This window comes from Triturus cristatus, chromosome 3_1, assembly GCF_964204655.1.
Source record: "Triturus cristatus chromosome 3_1, aTriCri1.1, whole genome shotgun sequence".
NCBI classification, from domain to species: Eukaryota; Metazoa; Chordata; class Amphibia; order Caudata; family Salamandridae; genus Triturus; species Triturus cristatus.
In genome coordinates, this window is record NC_140583.1 from 1,098,798,135 (window position 1) to 1,098,814,567 (window position 16,433).

Here is a 16,433-nt window from a genome sequence, read left to right on the forward strand (position 1 = left end):
ATTCCCCTATACGTAGGTATATTATATAAACATAAATTTAATTAAATCAAAACGTCTTGGCTAATGCCAGGCCTGAAAATTAAGTCCGTGTGTGGCAGTAATGCTGATTAGTGTTTCTATATAGCGCTTGCTACCACATTTGTTTCTGTTTTATACTACAGAATATAACAAGTGTTGGTAAGTCAACTCAATATTACTCAATTTATCAGCCTTGCAGAGATGCAAGCGTGGCTAGGCCCTGTCCGATTCAAGCATGTGATCGGCAGATTATATGGTTCACTTGCAAGTTGACTAGCTCAAGATAAGCCTGTAGCTGGAAACTGTTCTGTCTATACTGGTTACGAATATAACAGGTCACAGCAAAGGCACTACAAATGGGGCCTACTGACAAGCTTTGGAAGCTGGACTTTCTACTAGAATTCAGGGCAGAGCCAACACGATTTGGGATGCTTACAAGACTGTGTAAAAGAACACAACACAGTCCCTAAACTATGGGGCTGCTGAAAAGACTGTGAAACTGGAAGTCTGCAGGACGCAACTCTGGGGTGTATGGGAAGACTACAGCAAGGGCTGTCGGATATACTGTCACACATGACTTACTACTAGAACACAGCCTTACTCTTTGCACAAAGGGCAGCTTGAAAAACTGTGAGTTTGGACTCACTAGCAGAACGAAGACCTGCACCAACAACATGAGCCTAGAGCATAGACCGGATGAGCACCATGGTGTGTTTGTAACATGTGCCACCTCGCGCAATCTCACCAGAAGGGTAAACCTGCCAGCGTTATATGAAGATCAATGAACAAATGTTCCAGTTCCCTCACCTTAGGTTGCAGACACCAGCTAAAAAAGTCAAAGGACCATGTTTTGTATTTTTTTTTTTATTTACATAAAGCATAATGTTAGTTTCTGCCTATTTTTGGCCTATGAAGAGGGAGATAAGCACAGGGTCACATTAATTTGTGGAAAGATCTCAACTTATTCAAGTGGTGTTAGGTCTTCAGGTTTTTACAGCTGACAACCTATGTACTGCTGTAACATCAGTATTGTACAGCAGGCGCCTCCGCTCGTGGGCTCCTCAAGCTGCAAAGAGGGACTTTTTGGGCATTAAGTGGTACCACCTCTGCCTGGGATGTCTGAGTGTGTTCTAATAGATGATAATGGGAGGCGCAGGGATTAGTTGCACCAGGCCCCATACGTTTGGTTATTACATGAGGGTTGAACACGCAGGATATGCTGTTGTATATGCACGTGAGGACCGGCCATACAGAACCCCCTTTCATAAGCGGGGAAGAGTTTCAGGAGGGGGCGTGAATAAGTGGTAAAAGGTATCAGGGTGCTGCAGAGAGCGACACATTGCTAACCTTTACCTACATACCAGATCTCACCCTAAATCGCTTACTTTAAGAACAAGTTAACACTTCCTTCCCATTGTATTTATGCATAGGCATACAAATGCAGAAGGTTTCCATTCAAAGGCCTCTTAAAAACACAATTAAGGGGCCTGTTTCGGTTCCTAACTGTAAATTCCCGCTACTCTCTTAAACTTGCGAGTTTGTGGGGCCGATGCCCTCACCACGCCATCATCCTTCACCAGGAACAAGAGCGCAGCAGGGGGTTCTTATAATGAGTTCCCCCTGTGCTGGTTTAACTGGAAGCCTGCGCGAGGCCTCTGGTAACGTGTTCACGTGCAACACCAACGGCTTTTTTACAAGGCCCTAAAAAGTGTACCTGCGCGGCCTGAAGTGGTGGTGGAGCTGAGAAGCCACAAGTCATCGGAAAACGACACGGAAAGCTCACAAAGACGTGTACAGTGACTGCACGGGGGACAAAAGACCCCTCCACCCTCTGTAAAATCTAAATCGGTTTACAAGAGGGGTCTGAAAGAAACTGGAGTGGTTGCGGGCTCAGCATGAGGCCTATACAAAATAAGATAATGTGAAGGGAAGGGGGCGCGGGCCTTTCAAAACTCTCTTCCTTACAATAATGGCTCTGGGTCAGTCTACCACTGCCCTCCCCCTTTTTGCATTTTTCTTCCAGAGATTAGCATGCAATTCATGCTTGGAAGAAGGAAAGGGCTGCATTAAGAAATAATCCACACCCCATTCACAGTTATAATTTAAAGATGGCGTCTCTGTTTTGGACACAGGACTATATATGTCCGGAAGAGAAAAAACAGATAGCCTGCTAATTAAGTAATACCTACTCAAATCAAAAGGCACCAGTAGGCTGAAACACAAGGTTTCAGGATGGAACAAAAATCACTTTAAATGTTTACACCTGTTTTTTTTTCTTTTTTAAATATAAAAAACCCAGTATGGTACCTGACAATTCAATCCAAAGCATTGTTTAATCAACATTAAAATTATAGTGCACTAGAACAGTGTGGGATCTAACAACTTTTTAGGCATTATGTTATTTGGTATTATTTTAGTAATATTTATATATCAACATATGCTACATTTTAATTTACATTTTTTACACGTCTTTGTTTTATCAAAAATATTTTATGTGTATTTAAGTGTATTTAATTACATTTTTAAATCTAAAATGGTGTATATATATATATATATATATATATATATATATATATATATATATATATATATATATATATATATGTTAATTACCTATTTCAGTAGGGATAATGATTTATATTAAATATTCAACGTTCATTATTTTTGCGAGAAATTGAATAAAATGATATTTGTGCATGTACTTTGTAATTGAAATCGATATTTTGTTAAAGTCTATTTTTATTTTTAAAATACTATATTTGTTCTATACATTTTGGTATTCAATCACTTGTTATTACTTTATTTTCAAACACAATGTTACTGTTGTTGATATTTTTGTACCTACCAATGTATGTACTGAAAAATCAATGTTTTGGCCTTTGATACTTTTGAAACACTACTTTTGCATATCTGCAATCTTCTCGTCCGTATTCCGCCACACAGCCCAAACTCCCACATTCCAGTATAGGCTTTTTGAACCAATAAAGGCCTGTTCTACCTAGCTGGCTTGAATATTACCCATCTTACATGTTTATTCGCAGCTTTATCCATCTTTAAATCGGTCAACCAGGTAGAATTGTCAATAAGTAGCTAAACCAGAGCACAAGGGTTCAAACTGAGTGAAAGAAATGTACAAACTTTGAAATATGATGTTACAGTGGCGCCCTGGTTTGGGCATTTAATGTGATGCCAGTTTGGTGTTGCTAGTATTACTCCCTCGCCCAGAGACACTTTATAACTTGGAGGGTTGTGCAAAACAAACAGATTTGCCCAAACATTCCACTGAAAGCAGGTCAGAGAAGACAGGCAGGGGTGCAAAAGGCTCCGCATGCTCGCTTTTACTTTGGGCCTTCCGTCTTTTGTTTATGTCAGCATGACCAGTCCTTTTTCTGTGTTTCTTTTCTTTTTCCCGTAGTGGGAGGGGGCGTGTATTCCTCTCAAGGGAGCGTAGTTTTAACGTATTCTCGCCGGGGCAGAGCGATTCACTTCTTTGACGGTTTCCATAGACTTGAAATGCGCTCTGTTTTCTATGGGTGAAGCCAGCCGTGAGAAATCCCCCTTTTTACCTCGCAAGAAAGGCGTCTTCTCCGAAATGGATTCTTTGGGAAAACTTGCTGAAGGAACGGCAATGAGAACCCCCTTACCACCGCCCCCTCCTCTGAGAGGCTTTACTAGGGTGCAGAATGCAGAAATAATGCATTTCCCGCGCTCATAACACACCCACACCCTAGTTTAGAGGCCCTCTTCTGGAAACTTTGTCAGATAGGATGCTAGCTGCAATTGAGTTTTAATGCTTGTATGTTTCACTTTTAACTTTCCCTGGTCTTTATCTTCTTTTACTCTCAAGCTGTGCGTTTGTGTTTGCTTTTGACTGACTTTCCCTTCTCTCGTCTGTGTATAGATCATATTTATACTCTGCTACTGTACATAAGTATTTTGGGAAGTTGAAGATTAATGTACAGCACTGTAACCCTCGATGGGTTTAACATGGCTACAGCAATAACTACTATAAAAAGTATTAATGTAAGCCAAACATCAGAGTCTCGATTACCCGGATACTGGGGGTGGTTCCGCGCCCTCCAACCAAGCTTGTTTCGGCTCCAGGGCTCTCATCAAGCATTGAATCTCAAATCAAGGCACCAGCCAATCATAACTTGGACAATTATAAAAATGTATTTAGTTGAGCGCCCACCTTTTTATGGTGGTGAGCACTTTACCACAACCAACTTCTCGAAACTAGAAACATTATGAGTCAAACGCGCGGCAAAGTATGGGCATTTTTACTCCTCACAGCAGAAAATTACCAAAATTCAGTTTTGCACAATTTTGTTTACTCGCAAATTCTCGTCGCGACTGGGGATGAAGGGAAAGAATGTTGTGATGTTGATGGTTTCTGGATGACTGATTAAAGCTGTCACCCTGCTGCATTTGACGAGGGTGCTCTTCAGGCATTCCTGTGTATTTAGTCACCAGCACTAAGTGTGCTGTGACTTGTAGTTTCTCTTTCCCCATTCTAACGAGGGGCCTACAAGTCCCTGCATGCCTAGTGTTGTTGTCTAAAAGAACAGGCTCGGCTGAAGAGCACCTTTTTGGCGTGGGCCAGTTACTTCAATGCGGCCAGCTTCATCCCACAGACTTGTCCACAGGCGAAGTATGGAGATCTGAGCACCTGGTGTTGGATCACTGCATGACAGTCAATATAATGGGGGTTGGGGGTTGCACAGCAATTGTAGACGTGTCGAACCTGTACACAAAAGTATGGACAACTCTAGCCTGCTTTAGTATTCGTTTGAGGTGTACACTTCAATAAAGATGGCTTGTTCATCTATACTTAAAGACTGAAAAAAACAGCTTCTACGAGCTAGGTAACTGACAGCAGTGGATGTGTTTTCCCCTGAGAAGAAAAATGTCCGCCTCATTTTCTTCTTGTTGAAAATATTCCCGTTATAAACAAAGCATGTTATTTTTTTGAAAAAGTTGCCGGATATTTCATAAACACGTTATTTTTTTTCCAACAAAAACTACTGCCACTTTGTCTGAATGTTCCTCTATATAAAGCTCTTTTTTCTACATTTATCACTTGAAAGTGCCGTTGTCAATGGAGTGAAAGAAGTTTTAAATGATGAAAGCTAGGTAAATTCTTACTCCGGGCCACTGGAATTATGTGATTCTGCAGTTTGGCCCGCATAATGAAGACTTTGCCACATAATCCATCAACTGTTGCAGAATCTGCAGATAGTAACAAAAGAAAACTTTGTTTCTAGCTCAGAGAGATCAAAAGTTTATTTTTAAAAAAACAGCAACACGTGATGCTGCACAGCTGGATGGTCCTTCACCAAAGTTGACTGGTCACCTTTCAGTTGCTTATTGATGTGTTTAGATGTTAAATTCTTAATTAGGTGAAACATTTGCCCGTACAGTGCACACGAGTGAAAATAACAAAATAATGAAGTAATGTTATCAGAAAATGTATTCCTCCCCTACCGCATAATTTCCCCTGGTTACACTAGTGCAACATGGTCAATCGTGCAAAATTACACCAGAGGGTAAAATATTTTCCTCGCCTCTAGTTTTTATTCCAGGATCTGTCTCGTCAAAACAAGCCCCTATTTGTGAATTGCCTGGGTTGCCCTATCTGAAAATATAATAACATCGGATTCTCTTAATGCAGTTCAAACAAAAGATTGCATGTTCTGTACCCCTTTGGTTGAAAAGTACATGACCCAGCTTATTTTAACGCTCTGCGACGGGGTGTGGGGAGAAGGCCCAGTGCACAGGAACCGCCTTTGGAAACTGATGGGAGCCCTACCACATATAACGTAGCACGCCCTTATTTCCATATGGTCCTTCCTGTGATGACGAGGCAGGGCAGTGCTGGGTAACTTCAGCACAACTCTTATCTGGCTTGACAACCCATGATGTATAGACTGACCTGCTGTCACCAGTTCTCTATTAAAAATACATGGAGGAGGCTGTGGCTCGCACCTTGAGGAGTTTCTCTCTTCATGTCGGTAGCTGTTTATTGTAGCACTCTGCTTCTTATGAAGTGTTTGCATTGCAATGCATTTGGGACTTTTTTTTATCTCAAAAATACCCTGAATCAACACACATTGAATTATTTATCTCATGGATGCATGTATACGGAGAGCAATCACGGTTTTTTCCCCATTTATTTACTGCAGCAAGCTGTTAAAAAATATTTTAGTGCGGTCGCAAAATGCAAGCCAGGTTTATTGATTTTGCCAATGTTTGTTTTAACTTTCGTTAGATTGCTATTCTTTCACCCTTAGCCAACTCGCCCCCAAGTGTGACAGGAGTTCCCTTGTAAGTATTCTAACTGGGTGACTGAATACCTGTTACCTTGGCAGCAGTGGCGGGGCTCATTCCCAAACTAACCGGATGGGCCTGTGGAATCTAGTCCTATACACAAACGTCTAGAAGAGACCTCCCAAGAGGGAGGGGGTCGGGCACGGGACAGCGAATGCCCTAAAACAGCTCCTCGTTAACAGCTGTTATTGTCACTCGTATGTAGAACGCACTCTATCGACTTCAAAAGGATGAATGGCTAAGTCGGCCAAGCCGGATTCGAATATACATTATCTGATGTTTTTTGGCCCACTGATTTTCTTTGCTAGCATATCAGGTATAGACCGGTGCCTTCAAAAAGGATTTTTGCACAGGCCGGATCAGAATAGAAGTGCTGGAGGAGTGAGCGCTTGGAGTTAAGTAGTTCCATCTACAGCAGCGATGGGGTCGGAAGAGGAAGAATCCGTCCTAGCAATCCCATGGGCACCCTATTATTCACCATATATGACAGCACGAGTGGGCATGCTGTCAAACGCCATGCAGAGGTGCAAAATGACAAAATACATAATTAAGAAAGAGCGTGCTCCCAAAACACAGCGTCTCAACATACATGTAGACTTCAAGCAAACACGTGTCTAAGTATGAGCAAGTGTAACTATAAGCACTGTCTGGAGCTCAGCCTGACGGCAAACCACAGCAAACCGAACACAACAAGTCTAGAACCTTTGTCAAGACCCATTTCCTACCAAACATTCATTGAATAAAACGCCCTCCTCGGATGGGGCTCTCGGAGCTACAACTAGCACTGACATCCGAAAACAAGGCTTTCTGAAAACACTCGAGGAAACTTCCTCATGAGTGCTTAGAAATGGTCTTCCGCAGAATCAGCGCTAAGCAAACAATGGGCCTTTTTCACAAAGATTTCTTCTGAAGCACATTTGATTCTGACTAGCCGCTTCGGGTGGGATTGGGGGCACCTGTGCAATGTCAGCCACCGACATCATAGTTTTAGCAAAGGCAGGTAGGGTACAAACCCGCCCCACAGCAGGCGAGGGCAGGCATCCGTATGTGTATGCATCTGGCTGTTAGTGCTTTGGACCCTAACACACGAAAGTTGAACACTATGGGTCAGAATTAGGGCGGGGGAGGGGGGAACATTCAGTTATCACGTGGACTAAAAACGGTATTCAGAATCAACAATGGTGGCCTTCAAATCAGGGATTTTAAGGGAACCCGCTGTGGGCATACTCCGAACTTTCAGTGCATCCTGTGCCTACTATGATTATGCCCCAGAACTCCAGAAAATGTCTGACCAGCAATATAGATATATTATTTATATATAGCGCCTGCTGTCACACCGTTGCTACTTTATAGCGCTGCAAGCAACATGCTTTACTATCATACAGTTAGATGGCGCTCTATGTAGTGACATCTCAAAGATTAAGGGTTGACCGACCCTGCAGGCGTGCAAACTTTTCACAGCAACGCCGTTTCAATCGACAAATTTCCTGCAATGTGTGACCTTTGACAATTCTCTTCATCTCGGAACTCTGGTATTTCCCGAGCTAGACCCGCTTAGTTAACTTAACTCAGTATCAACACTACACAAAACTGACATATTTACTGAAGGAACCGTGTTATAACTCAGCACAAACGGAATTATCTTCGTCCTAGGCAATAGATTGTCCTCTTTTTATTAAACAACCTGCTGCTGAAGGGCGGAATGATAAGTTACCTCCACTCGCATGTCGCGGTGTCTGCACTAGTGTCGGGACTAACTGAGGTATATATGATACGCACGAAATCTGACAGAAGTCCCACCATGTGGGAAAGAAGCACAACAAACCCCAAAAAAGCGTTTTAGAAGAGCGACCAATGCCGCAGTCTAGTCTTGCAACCCGTGGTGTTTGTATCACAAGAGTGTCCATGTTTACCTCACGTGTACCTTTTAAGTTGTGACTGACTCTGCTCTGGCAGGTTTAGGACCTGTGCCCTTAAGTCACACACGTACATCTGCGTTGTCGCTGGGACCTTAGTCAACCAGGCTATCACGCGGCAAATAACACGCACATCGCATGTGTACAGGCGCGGGGTGGCGTGCCTACCTGGCAGTTTCAGAGCTCCTTCTCCAGAGCCTCAAGGGTCCAGTCCCGGGGCCATGCCGTCAGTGTCTGTCCTCGAGGCCACCACCATGGTCGGTGCCCGGGTGCCGCGAACTTTAAATCCGATGGCGCGAGGTGAACGCGCCGCTCCCAAGGAGGAACTTTCCGAAAGTTCAAGAAAGTGCCGGACCCCTTCCCGCCGGCCCCTGCGCCAGGGAGGACTCGCCTGCGACCCCCACGGAAGCCGGGAGGGAGCAGCTCGCCTGCGGTCCCAGCTCGGGCCCCTCTGCGCCGGGAAGGGAGTGAGGCTGGCTGGAGAGGGCTTGTCAGGCGCGAGCCCGGCTCACGGTTTTCCTCTCGGAGTGCTGTGGAAGGAGCGGGCGGGGGATGGGCAGCCGCATCTGTCGCTCCCCTCCTCCCCACTGGAATTTGCATGCAGTTTTCCAGCTTTACTTGCGGCCTCCCCTAGCCCCCACCTCCCGGGTCCATGGAATGAGGGTGGGGGAGGGTCGGTGGTGGTGGCTCCAAAGTTAGTTGCTTACTGCCACAGACAAGGGGAGCTCTGCCCCCGCTGTCTCCCGTTGTTCCCCGCAGAATGTGTCTACAGACCCATGTGCTATCTTATGCCACCCCCTTGGAGCTTCCACCTGCCCCCTCCCTAGCTTCAAAGTGGAGGGCAGGCCCAAGAAAGGAAGGCGCTGTGAAGGCTCAGGAATATTGATGGGAATGCTGCCTGACACTGCGAATCTCTGCTCTGCCGCCGATCTCAGCTGGGCATGTAATATGTTTTGTTACTGTCCCCCACCGGCCCCAGACGGGCACGCACAACCCTGCAACGTCATTGACTCACTGAAGAATTGGGGGGCCTCCATCCTTGGAGGACGGAGTAGAGGGGTACTCGTGCCACTCTGGGAGAACCTTGACTGCGTCAGAGCGGAAAGTGAAAGCGCAGCCCCTTTTATTTATGGCCCCGCATGCAAGAAGCGCCTTGAAACAATTACGGTTTGCAGTGCTATACAAATACTCAATTCATCCATGCCCGCATTCTTTCCATTCTTTTTTTGACCAACCACACCTTCAACTCCGAAGTGTATCGTGGGTATCCTGAGCTGTTGGAACCCGATTCACAGGAAGCACCAGTAAATCTTTAGCTGCAGTGGTACTTCGGGCGTAAACTTAAAAGTGTCTAAAACAAGCAGTGGCAGCAACACGCCTAGAATGCAGCACTAGAGGCAGGTTTCAGGTGTGCTGCTGGGATATCGTGGGCCCCTTTACTGAGTTGCCCGACCCAGAGTTGAGATGTAAGTGTTGTGCAACACCACACTGGGGGAAACAACTCCACAATGGGCCTTTTTTTCTTATTAAAAACATTTTCCTTGGAGGTGAAACACCTTCGCCTACAATCCAATTAAGTTTGGCGGGCTTCTTTTCCCATCCCACTCTGGAAAAGAGTCGACTCAAGCACTTTATTTTTGCAGTTTTATATATATAGCGCGAACTCGACCGAAGGTATCAGAGCGCTGTATATGAGCACCTTGCATTACAGACGGACACATTCATTTTTAGGTTAACTCATTTCTAGAATGACACGATGTTTGAGCCTCCCACAAGACTTGAACCCGGTTCCCCAGCTTCAAGTCGGCCCCTCTAGCCGTTAAGCCGCTAAAGAACCGCTAACCCCTTTCTGGGAGGTTGGCGAGAGTGTGTGATGCTCACAAACTCGCAGGTTTGCAGGTGTTCACAAACTCTCCGTAAATCACGCTTTGTTACACCCATTCTTCGAAGGTGTTTGCGACTGTGTAATTTGTAAGCCATTGTGGCACACAGTTACGCAGTAGTAAAAGCATTAACGCCTGCTAAGTAGTCTTTTGCTAAAAACTGAATGCCAAAACGCAGTCATTTTGGGCAGTAAAAGTATGCTTACCAATGAAAATGCCTTTGTGAACTGGTCCTCAAGTTGTCTTAGACCCCTTTACCCCCCAAAAGTGAACATTCAGCATTTGCACCACTTGGGATCTTTGACGAGTGCAAAGAAGGAGCTGGAATCGGAGCAGGTCGGCGCTGTGAGCAGCTCCCAGGAAGGTGTGCAGGCTGTGGGCCAGGCCATTTCTGGCTACCTCCTGTCCAGGTATCTGAGCACTGATCTCTTCCTTTGGTTTCATGCTCTGTGAGAATGAAGACTCCCGTTATTAAAGCTTTGGTGCTCAATTGCCACCATTCATGCACTTTAATTAAACGATTTATCACTCAAAGTGCAGCCACAACATCGTTTACTCGTCCTGGCTTCACCTGGATAGCCTGCCACCCTCTGCATCCTTATTGTGCTGACCTACATCCGGGTCGAACTTTAGTTTGGGAGATGGTGTGGGGTAATGGGTAGGGGGTTGAGTGGTCATGCGTTTCCTGCTGTAATTTGTATATAATCTGCAAGTCACAGCTCCAATCCAAGTATCTGATTAGTATTTATTGCCTTTCATTTTATAGCACTTTATACCGTGGCCGGGGTTTCAGAGAACTCTGAATAGTAACATTAGTTATTACCTATCGACACTGGTACTCTTTTTATTGGCCTTGGAAGGATGAGAGGTTACGATGTGATTCCAGCTCGGCTATTTTGAAGCGTCTGGTCTTCCCCCCAATCTTCATTCGTTAAATCCAAGGGAGCTCCCCCCAGCTTTAATGTGATGGCTTAGTCGGTCAATGTGCCTGTTGTATCTGTGTGTCACAGGTTGAAATTCAAGTAGGCCTTTCATTTTTAGCTGTCGAGACATTGAGTACCATCCATTTGGTAATAGTATTTTTCATCAACGTTTATGAGACAATTTATCCTGTGACAACTGATCTGAATGTTCAGTAATATCATTGCCCATGTGAACATAGCAGAGGCAGCTGCTCTGTTTAGGTCGAGCCTGGGCAGCGCATGCTTTCCTCTGCGAGACATGCTGTATTCAGGTATGGACTTGAAGCTCCGCCCACTCTTTGTCCATATTTTTCATTGGCTTGTGTCATTGTCCACTGTAAACTGTGGCTTTTCATTGGTCAATAGGCTTAATAGTCCCTCCTTAGTACCGCCTTGCCTTATTTTGTAACCTCTTATGAGGACACCCCTGTTACATGTGTTGTTACTCTGCAGTCTTTAGTTACAGTCTCTGAGCACTATTTTCTCAAATCGCTTTGTCTCTCCTATCTCTATTGACGTTAAAAAAAATATCTTTAAAGCACCTGTGCCAAACACATTTGCAATGCAATAGGTCTCGCATTTGCAAGAGTTTAAGTTATTGGCATTGTAAATGACAATGCCTTTTATTTATCTGTTTTAAAAATAACATAAATAAAAGGCAGTGCCCTTTACAATGCCAATAGCTGAAACTCTGGTAAATGTGAGACCTATTGCATTGAAAATGCTAGTTTATTGTGGCCTTTCGGAGTTAATCAGCATGTACATAATGGTGCCATGAAATCCATTACGTGACTGGCTGTGCAGATTCACGTTGGTGCACATGGCAACAGTGCACAAACTGCAGAAGCATATCTGAGCTCAGTGAAACATCTCTCCTCCCAGTGACCTGCAAGGGAAGCCAAGGCAGTAGCAATTTGGGGACAAAAAAAGTGAAGGCTGTGGAGAAATGAGTGACAATTGGGGGCTTATGAGTGACAGTTTGGGGCATATGAGAAAGGTCAGCAAACTGATCAGGAATTAGGATGCGCTTAACCCTCTATAGCACAGAACTTCAAACTGTTTCGCTCTGAACTCACACCAAAGCAACATATTTTAATATTGGACCTCCCTCCAAAACTTTATGGCAAGGGTCTGGGAAGCAGCGGGGAAGGGTTGAGTGAAGTGCTCGGGGCTTATGAGATAATTTCAGGGATAATTTTCTGTAGCTAATAACCCACAAGGAAAGTGAGATTTATAAAGGAGCAAATTTATCAAACAAAAATTGAGCAGTGGCCTTGAGTAGAAGGATAACTCCTCTGCCTTTTTCACGCCTTTCCCACCAATGCCTGATCACTCCAGTCTTGAAACAGGCTTTGTCCCTTTTATTGGGAGTTCTATACAGCGGAAACTCGGCCCAAGGTATATGAGCAATTTCAATGAGCACCAGTTGCATTACACAGGGTCAGATTTTTTTTTCTTCTTTTTTTTAGGCACAGCCAGGTTGTTCGATTTGCCCAGAATTTCAGACTGTTGAGTCAACACTGGGAACAAAACCTAGGTCCTCAGTTCCAAAGACGCCAGCTCTCCCCATTAGTCCACATATCCTCCGTTTTAGAAAAAAATTAGCTGCTACATCTTGCCACAGTATTTGAAGAAAAGTGTAATTCAAGGTGCTTTCTGTCACAGGCTCGGACTTTGTAGCACTATAAATACACATTCTACTATGCCACACTGCACCAACCAACATTCAATTGTGTTATTTTCGAGTAGAACCACTGGAATTATGTGATTCTGTGGCTTTTTCCACATCTTAGATTTGTCACATTTGCCACTCAGTCATCAGCTGCACGATCCACAAATTTTAACATTAAAAAAATCCTGCTTCTAGCTCAAACGGCTCAAACATTACTAAAAATGTAGCGACATGTGTTAGCACACATCCCTTTGCAAAAGCCAACTGGTCACCTTTCAGTTGCTCATTGCTGTATTTGGGTGCTAAACTAGTACTAAGAAGGTGAAATCTTTGTCCAGAAAGTATTCCCATTGGTAACAAGCATTGAAAATGCAATAGGTCTCGCCATTGATTAAGTTAAAGCCATTTGCTTTGCTAATGGTATTGTATAGCAAAGCAAATGGCTTTAACTTAATGAAAGGCGAGACCTATTGCATTTTCAATGCTTGTTATAGGACTTGCCCTGGATATCTTATTGTGCTTAGGTGCTCATTGTGCATGAGCAGCATGCTGCCACGGACAGAGCTGAACCTGTGCCCCATAATGTGAGTGACACTACAGCAGACTAGAGTATGATGAGGCTTACTGAAACCTCCTGCAAGGAAGTATTTATAGTATATATAATATAATTGAAAACCAAAGGTCCTGGCTGACGTCAGCTCTGAAAGATATGGCAGTTTTAGTGGGAGTCTTTCACAATGCAGATTAGGGCAAGGGGTAGATTGGCACTGATTTGCAGCCATTCCCCTGCTTTGCTCTGAGCTCCCTTCCTTCCCCTTGGTAAAGTCCCAAACCACTGCCTGCCTCACCTGCCTCCACCTTCAGAAAGCCTGCAGGCCGCCCCATCCTAATGTGTGCCCACCACCTGATAAGATCATCACGCCCACTGGTATCTGCCACCCACACCAGACCATTCCCCACGACAATCCTTTCCCACAGTAGATCATCCCCTATAGTTACTCCTTGCATCCCCTCCCTGGTGACTGCAGGAGGGCAGCAGGCAGGGACCATCTCCTGCTTCAAGATGTCCCTCCAGCGGTACATCTTGGACCACTAAATTCTCAAAGGGGAGTTTCTGCTATGCCTTCGAGACTTGAGGCAAGTCTGCAGTCTATAGCCACCATTGCCAAGGCTTAATTTAAGACACATCATGGTTTCAGTGCAACAGAACTTCTTATCAGAGTTTGTATGCCGGAAATTAAAATATCCTAAAATAAGCTGGCTTCTGGTACCAGAATGTTGCCATCATATGCCATGATACTGCTTCTACACATCTTGGTGTAGCTTAAAAATATTCCAAGGCACTACTAATAACACCAGAGCGCTAAAAAGAATTCCATTGTATAGCCACAACCATCCGGGCTCTTTTCAAATATTGCAAGTTCCTGTCAAAAATGATCATGTGGAGATCAGAGAACTTATATTAATATAACAAGGCTGCTTAAAAATTACAAGGTGATGTCAATAATATTAAAATGCTCTTGCGTGATGCTCTGTATCTGAGGGTGCTACCCAAAGTATGCGAGGCACCGGTTAGTGGGCTAGAATGCTCGTTCTACAAGGGTGGTGGTCCTGGTGGTTACGAGCGATTCAGCAGCTGTGGTGTTTTCCGCACAATTCTACATTTGCCGCGGTTGTCACATAGTACATCACCTGCAGCGTAGTCTGCTGATTTTTTTTAAACAAAATGTTGTTCCTAGAGTAAACAGATCAAAAGTTACTAAAAACACAGTGACACGTGGAATGCCCTTTGCAAAGGTTGCCTGGTCCCCATGCAGTTGCTTATTGCTATATTTCGGAGTTCATTTGGTACAAATGAGGTGAAATATTTGCCCAGACTTTGTTAATGTGTAAAAATGACATAATATTGAATTAATTGTATCACAAAAGGTGCTACATTAAGCCACATCATTTGCCTTTTCTTGCTGGATGCTATGTGCATATGTAAAGCGCACATTTACCTGCGAGGGTATCCTGATAATTTAGTGAACCCTGCCGCATAATTTCAGTGGCTCTGATTATGAGATAAGATTTGTTAGGGACAGCCCAAGGGGTGAAATGCAGAGATTCTTTTTCACAAAAAGTGTAGACAGAGCATTGGGGCAGTTCCCAGCAAGAGTGGTGAGGGCAGCGCAGCGACAGTACAAGTCCCAAAGAGTGTGAGGTGTCACATCAGCCAGGCATGGGAAGGAGTTACCCAGAGGATGAGCTATTACATTCAGGGTCCCTTGTTAGACCCAGCTAGGATTTCACCAGAGTTCTTCCCTCCAGATTGCTTTTCTGCAGCCCAATGTGGAATATTCGCTATTACAAGCATGGCCTTCTAGTCTGGCTCCCAAGCTGCTCAACATGGGGGGTCCCAGCCCCTCAGCCTACAGATTATGAGCCTGAAGATTCGTACGTGGGATGCTTATTGATTGCTTTTAGCCCCTAGAAGAATAATTTGTTAATAATTAAATAAACAACGGGCACGCCGTTGCATATCCATCACCCGTCTCTATGTACTTTTGCTGTGGGATTTCGAGTTCTGGTACAGACGTCAACAAGCCTCGGAGTAACCGTGTTAGTCTCACAGCCGAATTCTGCCTGTGTATCTGGAGTGTGAAAGGGCGCAGGCCTGCTCTGGGACCGGAAGTGTCTGGCGGTACTGTGAAACTCGGGTTAAAAAGAGGTAAAACAAATCCGAGCCTCATCCCAGACATACGTGCAGCATGCACTGTCTGAATATTTGTGGTTGATGACTTGGGTCGGGGCATGGAAATGCATGGTTTGCTCAGGTGCCGGCTGAGGCAAGAACAGACGCATCAAAGCGCCAAGGTGCTGACCGCTTCGTCGAAGCACGTTCCCACAGACAGACACAGTGTGAGCCGTGATGCGCGGAACCTCCTTCGGGGGGCATAGATGAATTCGTGGGCACTTGAGGGTGGGTGGGGGGTGAAGAGCGTGTCTCTGCCCGGGAGGGGGCAGGTTCTATGCCCCCATGCCGCTCGGGTCCGGCACAGTCGCTGGTTTGTGGATTAACTATTGTGGCGCTCTCTGTCAATACCACTGGTACAGGGCACAAGTCCTAAAACAAGTATACATGAAAGATGCCTTCATCGTCAGAAAATGACCCTACCCTGGGGAGAGACCGCGCAAGCAACAAGGGAGGTCGGCCGGGCTGGCGCGCAGTGCACGCGCGCGCATGGCGGCGTGCTTTCACTTTAAACTGCGTTTAAAGTGAAAGCACGCCGTGAAAGCACTCGTGTTTATCAAGATGGCGGCGGGCTGTCCACTGTCCTTACATGCACGTGCATGCTGTTAGGTTTGGACAAATGGCGAGAGCAGCCATCTTTGTCCATCCCTGTGCGTGCATGTAAGGCTTTGGCAGAATCGATTGCAAAAGGTCTCTCTGATGAGAGCAGCGCATGCGCTGCTTTTCGCCAGACGAGACCTAAAAATGGAAAAATAATAAAATACTATCATGAAATGTGCCTTTCAGCATAGTTTAGTCAACTGTGCTGCATAATTTGGTACTCCACTGCTGTATAATTCTAGTGACCCTGCTTTCTGGTGACACACAGACATCTGCATTGATCCCAATAGCCAACTGCGGTTTTATAGTAAAATCAATTAG

At 44.9% G+C, this 16,433-nt stretch overlaps 1 protein-coding gene across 1 annotated transcript in view; it reads right to left on the minus strand.

Moving 5' to 3' along the window:
• The window catches only part of GLI2 (GLI family zinc finger 2), a 231,520-nt gene extending 222,510 nt beyond the window's left edge, over window positions 1-9,010 (minus strand). Inside the window, exon 1 of the mRNA XM_085645973.1 lies at window positions 8,430-9,010. The gene's annotated coding sequence lies outside the window, so the exon portion shown is untranslated. The remainder of the gene's footprint in view (window positions 1-8,429) is intronic.
• Between the last annotated feature and the right edge of the window lie 7,423 nt (window positions 9,011-16,433).